This window comes from Pogona vitticeps, chromosome 3 (assembly GCF_051106095.1).
Source record: "Pogona vitticeps strain Pit_001003342236 chromosome 3, PviZW2.1, whole genome shotgun sequence".
Lineage (NCBI taxonomy): Eukaryota > Metazoa > Chordata > Lepidosauria > Squamata > Agamidae > Pogona > Pogona vitticeps.
Window position 1 is genome coordinate 195,648,804 of NC_135785.1, and position 13,782 is coordinate 195,662,585.

At 51.7% G+C, this 13,782-nt stretch overlaps 1 protein-coding gene across 1 annotated transcript in view; it reads right to left on the reverse strand.

Annotated features, from left to right (window-relative positions):
- The window catches only part of BCOR (BCL6 corepressor), a 125,854-nt gene extending 116,420 nt beyond the window's left edge, over positions 1 to 9,434 (reverse strand). Inside the window, exon 1 of the mRNA XM_078390494.1 lies at positions 9,069 to 9,434. The gene's annotated coding sequence lies outside the window, so the exon portion shown is untranslated. The remainder of the gene's footprint in view (positions 1 to 9,068) is intronic.
- Between the last annotated feature and the right edge of the window lie 4,348 nt (positions 9,435 to 13,782).

The following is a 13,782-nucleotide window of genomic DNA, read 5'->3' on the forward strand; positions in this document are numbered from 1 at the left end:
GACAGCCGAGCTCGTATCAGGGCGAGAAAATAAGGGTGACTGGGAGGATTCGCCTTTCTCTTCCTCCCCCCCCCACCCTCCACTTGGTGTACGCGAATCTAGCGCTCTTTCTATGGAAACCGGCACCATTGATTTCAGAGGAAACCTTATTTCCAAATGCGGAGTGCTATGTGTTAACTCCCGCTTAATACCACCCACCCCTCAAAGCCTCTTTTTCTGCCGTCATCGCTCTCAAAATTATCCTCTAGTGCGATTATCTCGTATTGACTTAAGCCTCCCAACTCCCCCCCCGTCCCCCGTTGATGGGCGTTTCCGCCGGCCCCCCTTTTCCCCCTTCCGCCAGCTTCCACCCCTCTCTCCCCATTTTTTTTCTCCGTCTCCTTTATCCAAACGCTGCCCGGCTCTCTGTCATCTCTCTCCTGGTAATTGGCAGCAACATGTGACAAGGGATCAACCGTTGCTTGCAATCTGTTCAGTGACATTGCACACCTGGTCTTCGCATCCTCTTCCCCCCCCTCCACCCCACCCCCCACTCCTGCTATTTATACACCACGCCGGCACCACCAGACGCGTCTGCGGCTCACAGGAGCAATAACTCGGGGCGCAGCAAGGGCACCGCGAGTCATTTTTCCTCTTGGCCACCACGCGCGCCCCGGCTGGGAGAGACCCGCCGAGCTTTTGTGGCCCCTTTTTTTCGGCATTCAGAAGCGGAGGCGCTGACCTGAGAAGCGAGGCTCCTTCGGGAACCCTCCTTCCCATCCCCCTCTCGCCTTCTCTCCTTTACACAGAAAGGGCTCCGTTGCGTGGGGGGGGGGGGGAAGGGAAGGGGAAGGAAGAGGAGGCTGCAGCCGCCGCCGCCGCCGCCCCGACAGCCCAACCCCATAAATCCCCTCGGGCTCTCTGGCAACGAAAGGTTTTCTCTTCTCCCCCACCCCACCCCACCCCTCCCCTCCCCTCCCCTCCCCTCCGCCCTTTCAGTTCGCCTGGTGCGCCGCGAGAAAAAAGGTCTTTCTCGCTTCCTTTCTCTCCCCACAAGGTCTTCTCCTCCGAGAAGCCTTCTCTGACTCGCTGCTCGCGGATTGACGGATGGGGCGTCCGGGGACGGGGGGGGAGGGGAGGGGAGGGGAGGGGGAAGAGCGAGAGAACGGGTGGGAGCCATTTACAGCTAGCGATCGCCTCTGGCGCCTTGGGCTGGGAAATCCGCGAAGCAGGCTAACCCTCAGCACAGCGCGGGCCCTCCCCCCCCCCCGCCCTGGCGCGGGCTCACAGCAGGCAACCCGGCCCACGAACCCGCGAGCTTCCGGTCCCAGCTTAGCGAAGGCGCCGAGCCGCGGCCCACGTTGCCTTCGGGAGAAAACCCCGTCAGGTTATTGAAGGAAAAGACCCGGGACCGCGCCGCAGCAGCAGCCGGCTGCGATCCTTGCACCGCGCTCGAAAGGAGACCGGGCTGAGGTGGCGGCCTGAAGATCAACCGGCGAACGAGGCGGTCCTGGTTCCAAGCTCGCCTAGACTAGCCCACCCTTCTCTACTGGCAGAGGCAGCCCTCCAAAAAAAAAAGGGGGGGTTATAATCCTGGCCAAGCGTTCATGAGGAAACAGGGCTGTGTGTGAAATGCTCGGAACAGTCTGAGAGCGGCGCGTGAAGGCCAAACTTTGCCGCTATAAAACCCATTGACTTCTCAGTCGACACGCTGACATCTCCAGGGATTCGGCCTCCTCCTGTACAGGTCCACACGGGAAAGCAAGGTCCCGGGTATCCTACGGACATTTACTTGGAAGAGAGTACAGTTCATTCTTATATAACCCTTATCCTCCAGCTCCTCTGAGCGCAGTCGTGGGACACAACGTGTCCTGCTTGTTTTCTTCTAAACGTTTTCTAGGAAAGACGAGAAGGTGAAGGGCGTCAAGCCCCGATCCTAAGCGCCTGAGAAACGAAGCACATTTTAAATTAGAAAGAATTTGGAACAAGGAGGCGGAGGCGGGACTCTGCAAACTAGCCAAACGTGCGAGGCGAGGCAGTAAAGGGAAGTCACTTTTGCAAAGGAGATATAATTAGCACGAGCTGCGCTTTCTTCCTCTCTCTCTCTCTCTCTTTTCATGAGCTTTCACGTAGGGATTCTGAAGGAAAAGAGGGAGGGACAATAAAACCTCTTATCAACGAGGGATGGGAGCAGGGAGGAAAGCTGCAAGTCGGGTTAGATGTGTCATTTGGCAAGAGGCCAAGAGGAATTCGTCAAGGTTATTAAAGTTCCAAGCGGAACCCTGCTTCTCTCTCTCTCTCTCTCTCTCTCTCTCTCCAGTGCAAAAAAGGGGAAGGGAGGGAGAAGAAAATAAAATGAAAACAACATAGTAGTCCAGTGACTCTTGAATTAACTTCCTTTAGTCTGCTCGGAACAAACAGTTTGAGGGTTCATCTTAACAGCAAAAGATAGAGCCATTCTTTCCCCCTTTTGTGAAGGGCCCTACAGCACGGGGCCAGCGAGGCTTACTCAGAGGTAACCTCGCTTTTACAGAAAATGCTTAGAATGGCAGGTTTAGATCTACAGTCCTGAATTGTATTGGGTAATTCTTCATTACTCTGCAGTATTAAGAGTTCAGTCCTAAACTTGAGTAGGAAGTTTAAGCTTGAGATGTCGGCGGAAAAGCTGCCTGCTCAAGTCCATGACCTGGTAAAATAATCTGAGAGTGTCTGGTAACTGGGTGTCTGGTATCAGGTTAAACCTAGAACACTGGACTTAAAGACTCCCTGCAGCAGCCCTCTCCAACCTGCCGCCCTCCTGATATTTTGTCCTACAGCTTCCAAGAGCCAGGGCCAGAGATATGGGGGTCGTAGTCCAAAACAGCCGGAGGTACGCCTCGTTGCAGAAGTCTGGCCAGGGAGACTGAGGGTCTCCGTAGCCCTGGTCCCGGAGAGTCCTTACAACGTGAAAACCCATGTGGTGCAGTGGCGAGACTGTTGAACTCGGAGACCTGGGTTGAAATCCTCGCTCCGTGTTTAGTCACTGGGTGTTCTTGGGCCAGCCACGCTCTCTCTGCCTGACCTAATCTCACAGAGTTGTCCTGAGGATGAAGTTGCGGGGAGGAGAGCCATATGCTCCGCCCTGAGCTCACTGAAGAACTCGGGAGATAGATGTAGCCAATAAATAAAGGACCCTACGCAATGTTTATACCGAAGTTTACCTCTGCTGAATTAAATGGGACTCCCTCCAAGATAAGTGTGCGTCGGAGAACGAGAGTGACTTTACCGGTGGCAATCTCTCCACCGTTGCTAAGGCCTATCTGACCGGTTTCCTACCATCGCTTTTTTATTCCTTCTCTTCTCATGCCGCCGTCCCTGCCCCGGATTTCCAGTGACCTGCATGCCAGGATTGTCCCTGAACAAAAGTATCCCGCCCGGGAGGGAGAGGACGCTCGTTCGCCCGCAGGCGTCACCGCTCTTGACTAGACTGCCCAGCCAGAGGGAACTTAAAGGATCACGCCGCCTTCCTTTGATGTGAGACGCCGCCTGGACGCGACAAAAGCCCGACTCTCCTCCTCTGGGCCCGGCCTCTTTTCAAAGGAAAGCGCTTAATTGTGCGGGTTCCTTGTTTGGGGAGGGAGCGGGAGGGAACTCCACACAGAGTGGCGGCTGGCCTCAGCACCGCTACATCAAAGGTATTTATTTTGATTATCTCCTGGCTATTTTTGGCAAGAACTTTCCTCGTTCCTCGCTGCTTAAGTTTTGCCTGCAGAATTGACTGTAATGATTTGTCTTTGTTCTCCACTGGATGTTTACGTTGCTCTTAGAATCACGTGCCTTTTGCGGGGACCACCAGTCCGCGGTTGCACTGGCTTGATTTGGAGTTAATCCTGGAAGGGGAAGGAGGGGGGGGGAGGAGTAGCACTGTTTTCGTTAACTGTTTAGGGCCCGGATACTTTTCTTGTGACACTGAGCGTCTTCTACCGTATTTGACCATATATGAGTTCAAAGATTTTGCAACCAGAAATGTTCTTGGTGGTTAGCCAGCCCTCCCGTCTGAAGTCGCTCCGGAACTACTCCAGAATGAATGGGGTAAATAGCATTTGGTACCCTTCAAACTTGTTATGCCTTTATTTAATTATGAACAGCAACCCGTAGATGCAACCACATGGATTGTAAAGCCACGTACTAGTTGTCTCATTCACGTACTAGTTGTTGATTAATCCATATTAGCTATTCTCTGCAGAGGATTAAAGTCCCTCCTATCTTTACAAACTTGCAAGCAGGGGCTAGGGTGGAATACTTATTTCTCCTGTTTTCCAGTGTTTAGTCGGATCGGTTACTAGTCGTGTCTCTTACTTAGACTTTCATTGATCTTAACCCCTGTTTTTAAACCTTTCTGCTCTGTAATTTATGGAAGATGAGGCTTTATCTTTGGTTAGTAGTCAGAATGGCTATAGAACATGCATCCAAGCCTGGCTGTCCATACAAATTGCACCCAGATAGGAGAGGTTGAATCCTATTGCTCTTTGTCCTTGTGTCGTCCCAGAGACATCTGGCTGACCATTGTGGGATCAGTCCGCTTGACTAGACAGGCATTTAGTTAGTTAGGTGCACCTTACTTCTATCTATTTAGAAATAAGCCTCGGTGAATGGAAATCTGCAGATCTCAAGCTTGAATGAATTTCTATAATCCTGACCTGCGACTGGCTGGAATATAGCAGGCTATCCATAGTAATTTAGACACATCCTTTACGACCTTCCGTGAACTGCACAAAGTAAGACAATTAGTCCAGAGAAAACGCCTTTGGGATGTTTCAACATCTTACTGAAATCAGCGGGAAAGAAACTCCGCGTGCCCAAGAGAGGAAGCTCTGGTGGACTCCGTTGAAAGGGCTGCGTCAAGGAAGGCCAAGGCGGACTTTGGGATGGTCATATCCGAGGAAGGAGGGAACTTCCCCCTTTTCCTGACGGGGGTTTGGCTGGCGTTCTCCAGGAGGCTGGAAATACCTCCAAATTCGAAACAGCTGCTGGCCTTGCCGTGGTCTGCCTGCTAAAATATGCCGATCTCCTTTTAATCTGTTTCATATTCACAAATTAAGCACTTAGCTTAGGTAATAAATCATTAGCAGTTTACGAGACTAGCCTGAGACACACCAGCGGAGGAAGGATGGGGGTGGGGAAGCAGTCAACACAACGGGAAAGCGGCGCTTGGCACAGCGTGGCCTGCACTCTCCCGGGCTCAGAAGGCCGGCGGCAAAACGGCTGCCTCGCTGCCCCGGGGCTGAGGGCTTGGCGCTCGACTTAACCTTCCGCAGCAAGCAAAGGAAGCTCAAAGTCGGGATGGAGACAGCGTCTCTCCCCTTCTCCTCCCCTCCCCCGCCCGCCGCCGCCGCCGCCACCGCAGAAAACGCCTCCTGTTTCCTCTGAGCAGGTAGCGCCCAGCTTGGCTGCACCTGCAAATGCAGCTCGGAGGCTGAGCATGACTCATTGGGAACAAGCCTGTAGCCGGCGCTTTCCCTCCCCTCCCCGGTCCCTTCCGTTCCGGCTGAGTCTCTTTCTCCTTCCCAAGGGCGGTTTCACCGTTCCTGAGGCCACGTTCTCCCACCCCACAGAACACCGGGTGGAAGACCAACAAGACCGCTGGAAAAGGGCGCGCATTCCAAGAACGAGCAGAGGATGCTGCTGCCTCTCTGCACGGAAAACAACCGCATAAGAAATCAGGAGGCGACATTTGGTTATACTGCAAACAAACGTTTTTACTAGCCTGTGTTAAAAATAGACTCCGGTAACTCAATGCCAAAAAATGCATAACGCATATAACTCGTTCAAGGAAGGAAGGAAGGAAGGAAGGAAGGAGCTGAGCAGGGGCCACGTGAGGCCTTGCCCGGAGCCCATCCCGAGTTTACAACGAATAGCACATAAAAATGTCTGAGCTCCAGGAGAATTTTTTTTTGTCAGAATTCAGGTCTTGGATATTTCAAAGAGTGCCTCTGATCAAGAGCAGAGTGCTTTTTCTCAGCATTGAGCAGCCAGATCGCTTTGTTCTGAAACGAAGTTTGCCTTAAACCTAATTAATTACCAGGACTGTTCATCCTATTTAACCCAGCAGGTCATGGCTTCGTAGATGAGCAGGGGAGTGACCTGTTCAATCCCTGACATCTCCATTTAATAGGAGCTGGGGGAAGGGATGGCAAAGCATGGTAACCTCCCACCCCCCTCAGCTTTAGACTTGGGATAGCTTTGGTGGCAGACAGCTGAAGCACCGCCATGGATGTCATTCGGAGTAAACCTGAAAATATGAGGTTACATGCCAGATTGGGGGGGAGAGGATTCCTTTCTAACTCGGTTTCTTTGCATAACTGTTTATGGAGCTTGGGGAGGGTGCTGTACGTGAAATGCGGTGCATCCCCCGACCTCCGACTATGGAATCTGCAGGAGGTTTTAGAAATTCTGCCATTGTCACTCCCCTCCCCCCCTTGTTTAGTCGAGCCTTCCCCGCTGCTTAGGTCAGCTGGAAGACGAGCCTCTGCTGATCTCCCCCAAGTCTCTTCGACAGGAAAAGCCTGAGGGGAGGATTTTCTCGGGAGCCTCCCGCTTGGCTCGTCTGTGACCAGACTAAAGCAGTGCCAGCTACTGTGCTGCAGCCAGGAAGAAAGCGAGACCAAGAAGGCACCGGAAAGCTGTCCTCAAACCACTTCAGCCTGAGGGTTCGCTTTTAAGGTGCACTCTTCTTCTAGACTTAGCCTGAGATTGGCACCTTTCCTTTTCATAGGAAAAGGGTTCTGCCCTACCCTATTCACTCCCGAGCAAGTACACCTTACTTCAAACAAAATATGCATAGTTTAACATCCCGACTGGCTTCCAGCGAGACTATTCCATATCAGGGGGAAGGCTGACCGATCTTTAATGCCTTTGCTTGGAAGTTGATATGACTGTGAAGGGCACTCCGAGGCCCAACAGCCTGGTCATATCAGCTTGGAAGTCCCATCAGATACAATGGGACTTATGCCAAGCAAGTTTGCTTAGGACCACATCCTACACTCATTGGACTTGATCAACACATTCAATAGGGTTGGGCTTAGCTCCAAGCAAACATCCTTAGGATTGTATTGATGATCATGGACCGCCAACAATGATCTGTCACTCTAGGAAATTTGTTTGCTGAGGGAGGTGTAGCTTGCTTCCTAAGTATGCTCCGCACTTGCAAAAGAGCACCTTTGGGTAGATCTACTTCCTACATCTCTTACCCTTTTTCTCTGAAACTTGGAAGTTTTACTTTTCTGGTCTACAACAAATCGAATGGGGATCTTGAGGTTGTAGTCTCCCAGAAATAACTTTTCTAAGTTTTGCTTTCCTCCTGCTTCCCAAAGAGGTTGGATGCAAGTCCTGGAGGCATAGAACTAACTAGTCTTTGGCACCCAGGGCAAGCAGCACCATTCCCCCAAGTATAACTATGAGCCTCCCACTCATAAAAGAGAAGAATCCCCCCCCCCCACACACACAAAGAAGTATGTGCTTCAAATCCTCAAGATTCAAGTGCCTTCTACATTTTGGTGCCCTGGGGCAATGTCCCAGTTGCCCCTCCCTAGTTACAGCCTGTCTTCTTATCCAGGGTAAGGAGAGGAGATTCTTCTGCTTGCTTGTTCAAAGTACTTTTTCTCAATAGTAGGCCAGGCAGAATATTTGGAAAAAGTAAACCTGGCTCTGGGAGGAAGCTGCTATATATAGTCAAGTGGCCTGAACAGGCATGGGTGAGAAGGTCCAGGCTTTCCCACCTCTAAGCTCATATATGCCAAGAGACACTCGCTTGGAAGTCAGCCCCACTTCTTGCAACCAAGCATGGACTGTTCCTTACTTGGGCCCTAGGGGCTGCCTTCCCACGGAATTTTGGTTTGCTGGAACTCAGGAGGCCTGGCTCCCAAGCAATCAGGTCTCAACATGCTGCTTGTCCATCCCATTTGAAGTGAGGCTGATTTTTGTTCTTGCATTATCTGTCATCTAATCATGTATGACTTATAATAGGGGATTTGTAAGGAGGTGGTTGTACCAGTGCAGTTCCCATGGCGAAGCAAAGGTTTGAATCCAGGTCTCCTGAGTCCTAATCTATCCGCTAGAGCACGCTAGTTCTAAAGTTGGATCTTGTTTGGAAACAGATATAAAGAGGATCGGGAATACTTATCGCGACAGAATGTTCTTGTTTTTTAAGGGGGCCTGAGGGACTGCCTCCATCCATCCTACACTTTTTGCCATCCCTCGCCCGCACCCACCAATAGGCTGGTGATTGATTTTCTTTGGCAGTCCAAAGAGATCTTCGATCTCAAACAGAACTAATTCCAGCAGAGAGCAAGCAAAGCATTGTTAGGACGTTCCTAATCATTATAACCTCGCCTGCCAGGGTAATTTTCAAAGGGCATCAGAAGTCGAAGCCCTGGCAGCCTCTGGTTCCTGCTTCTGCACAAACCCCTCTGGAAATCCCAGGCGGCCTTTTCGGAGAACTAGACCTACTGAACTCAGTGGGTCTTATTACCAATTAAATATGCTGAACAGGTTTGCATTGGTGTAGTCTTTCTCCCTACCTCAGCCCGGGGTCTACAGGTTTACACCAGCTATTCCAGACAGGAAATTAAAATCTTCGATCCACAACACCACTAAGGCCAAAAGTGGAAGCGGAAGGAGAGGTTAACTCACCACTTCAGGGCTCGTGGTAGAGCAAGCTTGTTAGCAAATCCGAGGGCTTCGACTTAACGGGGGGGGTGGGGGGGTTGAAAATGAAAATGAACTGACTGAACTGAAAAGCGGATCGGGCATTTCTGTGGATGCGGAGGTTTCGGCTTATCGGGTTTCGGGATGTCGATCTGTCTGGAGTTTCTAGACTCCAGGACCAGTTCGCGTTTTCAGTACCGAGGTGGTCCAGAGCAATCTGCGGCTCCGAAACCTCGCCTGTGGTTATCAGCCAAAGCAGCAGCGCGATCCAAGACTCCAAACACAAAAGGGCGGGGGCGGGAAAGGGGGAGGAGAGGCAGAGCAAGCGGAGCGGAGCGGGAGGGAAAGGGACGGGGCCAAGGGAAGGAGCGACAGCGGAGCGCAGGAAAGAGAGCAACACCGACCTGGGAGAGTCCGCCGCGTGCAATTGGAGGCAGTCCCCAGCGAAGAGGCGCTGTCAGAGGCTATTTATCTCTTGCCAGAGCCGAGGCTCCGGTTCCCACATCGGCCGCGTGTAACAATGGCAGCGATCAGCAGCCTTTCACGCGCTTCAGTGCTTGAATGGATTGCGGAAGGTGCTCGCGCTCCGCTCAGATGCCTGCTTGATTCATCCCCTCTGCTGCACAGTGACGCTGCGAGCCTCGGCCGCGCTGCCCTCAGGGACGCCACGGCGGCGGCGGCGGCAGGGCGCAGGAGGGGGGCCCGGCAGCAGTCTGGCCCATTCGCTGATCCAGCGCACACGCACGCACACACACACACAAAAGCTCTCCCCTTCCTTCCACTTCTCCAATCCACCCCCCCCCCGCACCACCTGATTTTCTATTTGCAGGACTGTGGCGTTCAACCAGAAATGTCAGCGAGGGCTGAAACTTGACACACAGATAGCAGCGTAAAGCAATTTCCTGCCTCTAGCTCCTCGCTTTCTTCTCTTACACTCCTTCCCCCTCTCGCCCCCCGGGGAATTTTCCATCTTAGCTTCTAAATTCATTTGGATATCTTGGGAGCAAGGGTATATTTGCAGAATTTAAAAAATGCAGAAAATTGGGAAAGTAATGAGGAATTGTCATCTGCTGCCTAATGCGGAAGGAAAGAAATCCAAGACTCATCTCCCTTGGTTCATCTCACTGAAGGTGCTTAACCGAGTCAAATGGATGGTGGTCATCTAACAGAAATGAGCTGGCACTCTGCACATGGCTCTAAGATACATTGTTTCAGAACTGATTAGCGGCACTGAATGGGGCTGGGAGAACCAAGCAGCCATTTAAACTCGGGGTGTCAAAAGCCTTTCCAAAGGGGAGGCTTTGAAACCACCCGGTACAGAGTTTCAGAAAGGCGAATAGTTCCAAGATATGTGGCTCACACGAGAAAGCTTCCTTATAAACTGCGTAAATTAATTCAGACACTAATTGCCAAGTCCTGGCTAACGCAGATTGGAATGGTCGCCGTTCGCAACGGCATACTTAAAGGAAAAGGAAAGAAAAAACCTCAGCTGTTTACACTGTCTAAGGGAGAAATGGGGCAAGTGACGTATGAGTGGCCTGCAGGAGGCCCCCAGCCCTCCATTAGCTGTTAATAACCGTACCCTGAAGTTCACTGTGCCCACGGAGTAAAGGCAGGTTCGCTCACAGCCCTTTAAGTTTCTAAGCTAGGCGAAGTGCTCGGGCCATCACTTCGCTCCACTAAAATCAATGCGGCTGATCTCGAACGCCTCTGAATTGGCCGTTCTCCTCCTGCACGAGGGAAGGGTGGGAAGAAAGCCTGCGCTCACTCCTAGGTGGAAGCCGCGGCCCTGTCTCACGGGCCTGACCGCTGGCATCCCAGAATGAAGCCCGACCTGTGTGGCGGCAAGTCCCGCGGGTCCCTGAGGGGAAAGAGAGGCGAGCAGTGCCAGCCGTGCCTTGGCTCTCTTGGTGCTCAGCGGAAAGACGCTCCGGCTTTGAGACGACTAGCCAGGTCCTCTTAGATCTGGACGAAAAGAAGAGTCCCGTCGTTACCTCCCCCATCTTTTTTTCCCCTTGTGTCTGCCCTCCAGCTTCACCCTCTGGTTGGTGACATAAGAGCCCATCTGGGTCCCAGGGACTTCTTTGTGACCTCCACCGAGGAAACCTACGAACGTGTGGGCTTGTCTGCATGGTGGGTCTCATCTAGAGAGTTCCGAGGCATTCGGCCAAAAGCTTGCAGTCAAACCCGAAGCAGATGTAGTAGGAAGCCCAGCATCAATGGAGTCTTTCATCCCGGTACATACATTTAGGACTGGGACGTAAGGAGCCCCGAGGAGCCGGAGCTGAGGCGGAGGGCAGGGCTGCGGGACCAGGGCGCAGCGGGAAGGCCGCCTGCTTTCCCCCAAGCCGAGCCCTCCGCTAGCGCTCGCCTGGCCGCCTTGTCGGACAGCCCGTGACCCCGCGGCCTCTTTGCCCTTGCAGGGGTGGGTGGGAAGGAATGCGTCGGGGATAGCCAGCGCAAGGAACCAGGGAGAGCAACCCCGGGGCTCTCCGAAACACGGCGAGCTGCCGATGCCTCAGCACTTTCCCTTCCTCCTCTTGCGCCTTTGCGGCGCGTCGCAGGCTAATTCCTCCGCCGAGGGCCTCAATCAGGCATTTATTTGACACACATGATGCATGAACGGCTAAACGCTATTCTCAGCAGAGGCGGGAGGGGGGGGAGAGAGAGAGAGAGAGCGAGAGAGAGCGATGAGCCAGCCGTTGCTGGCCGACGTGCTGCTCTGGCAGGGAGAGAAGGCGCTGGCTTTCGCTCCCGCTTTCGGCTCGCGGGCAGGCGGGGTGAGCGAGGCTCAACTTTTCTCAGCTTCGTCTCCAGCGCAGCCAAGGGCGAGGTGATAAACCTCCCGGCTCACTGCCAGCCCTTCCCCCTTGCTTAGCGCTGCCAGATGACCCCCCCTCCCTCCTTCCCTCCCTCTTTCCTTCCTTCCTCCCCCCCTCCTCCTCCGCTGTTGTTTCCTCCCTCGCTCGCTCGCTCGCTCCCTGCCTGCCTGCTTGCCTGCCTACTTCGTCTCTCTCCCCTCCTCTCCCTCCCCTCCCCTCTCCTCCTCCCCTCCCCGCTTTGTGTTTCCTTTCCTGCCGCACCGCCTGTGCTGGTGGCAGCCGCGGAGTGAAACTGACTTTAACCGGCGAAGCCTCGCCTTCCCTTCCTCCGCAGTCGCTGGTCGCCTCGCCAGCCGCTTTCTCTGTCGCCAGCCAGGCATCGCGGGAGAAGGGAGCTCGTGGCGATGCCCTCAGAGGCCTGACCCATGTCAGGGGAACAGGCACTCTTGGGGGAGGGAGAGGGGAAATGGTTGCCAACATGGAAGGCCGGGGAAGCCAGGCACGGAACAAGGCGACGGGCTATGTGGGTTCCGCTCTCGTTTCTGCTTTAGATTTTTATCGCAAGGCCCCGCCTGGGAGAAGGAGACATGTTCGGCCCTGTGAAAATTCTGTGTGACAGGGAGAGAAAAAAATGAGAGAGAGAGAGAGAGAGAGACTTTAAGGTCTGAACACTCACGCATTACTCCAGAAGAGAGGTTACCAGACTTTTACGCAGAATAAAGTTCTAAGTGAAATCAAGGAGCTGTATTTAGAGGGACGGAGTGCAAGGTGGTCGAGAGTCGCTTTGAACTCAGCCTGAGAGTTGTTTTCAAAACAAACTTAGGGTTGTGATTGGATAGCAATATTTGTTTTGAATCAGGGTATAGTTAATTACTTCTTCAAAACAGATATAAATATTAATATCTTCTCCCTTGATGTGAGGTGCTCGTGATCAAAACAAAAAGCACTGTGATCTTTTAATGGGTCTAGCATTATTTCAGGAGACCCATGATTAAGGCTGCCAGTTCTAAATTATCTTATAATTGCAAAAGAAGTCACACCCAGAGACTTGAACTTCCTATTCTTGAAAAGTTGTCTTTTGTGCAGTGATGACTGTATCTTTTGGTACTCTTTCTTCTTCATGAATCAGATCATATCTGTAAAATCCTTTTGCTGGAGCTGGAAGACTCCTGGCTTTCCAGACTGTAAACTAAGCATGTGACTGCATTGGAAAATACTTCACAATTTGGTCTGGAATTGGCAAGGGTGAATTTGAAATATTTTTCAATGGTCACATGGCATAAAGATCAATCAAATCTTGTCTTGCTTTTTCCCTTCCAGTCCCAACCTTTTCCCCCTGCCGCTGGGGGCCTTCACTTTTTTTTCTAATTGCAACAATTTGAATAGTGTTTTGCTTGTGTGCTCCTTTGGTTAATTCTACAAAAAGACCAGGGGGCATTACTTGGGTGGTTTTTCTAGCAATGCAGCAAACTGGGGCTTGATAATTTGGGACAGGGGAAATTTGGGACCCTTGCAATCTCTCTCCCTAGTTGCCCTGAAGTAGTTTTGGCTTATTTTTCAAACAACATTTTGATTTTAGTGCTAGATCACATTATGCAATTGTAAAAGATTCAGTTTACCAATGCAGTAGTATTCTAAGTTTCAAAGCATTGGGAATATGTACCAGCTTCCCTACCCTAGACACACCAGATCTTGGATCATTTTGCTTTCCACTGCAAACACTGTGATTCCTTCCCTTCATTTTATATAGCCTGGGAAATTCACTCAGTCCAAAGAAAAGGGTAAAGCTTTTGCAAATGTTAGTGCAGGATGGAGGAGAATACCATGTAATTCTGGAGGTTCAATGATGAGGGTGTTATCAGACCTATTAGTGAGTTCTATTGGGGCCTCTATCAGTGCCATAACATGCCACTGAAACTCCTAAGCAACTTATTGAGCTGGAAAACCAATTCACAAAAGGGACTTGACCCACAATAGTCTGTTAGTACAGATGCTATAAACAACTTCTTCCACTTCTGTGTTCTACCATTCCTTATACGTACACCAAGTTTCATGGATTATGCCAAATACTGTATAGAAGAGCAAGACTGGTCTGGAGGAGTTTGCAGTTTGCCAGCATTTCTTGGCAAAACAGGAGATGACAGGGGATTATAATGATATGGGATCTGTAAGAAAGGAAGCTTGGATGGCAAGAGTGATAGACTGGATTGATCAGATGGATGGATTTCCTAGGCCAAGAACGGGACTGGAGAAGGGGTTTAGAGATGCAGGATAGGAATCAGCCACATGGAAAGGC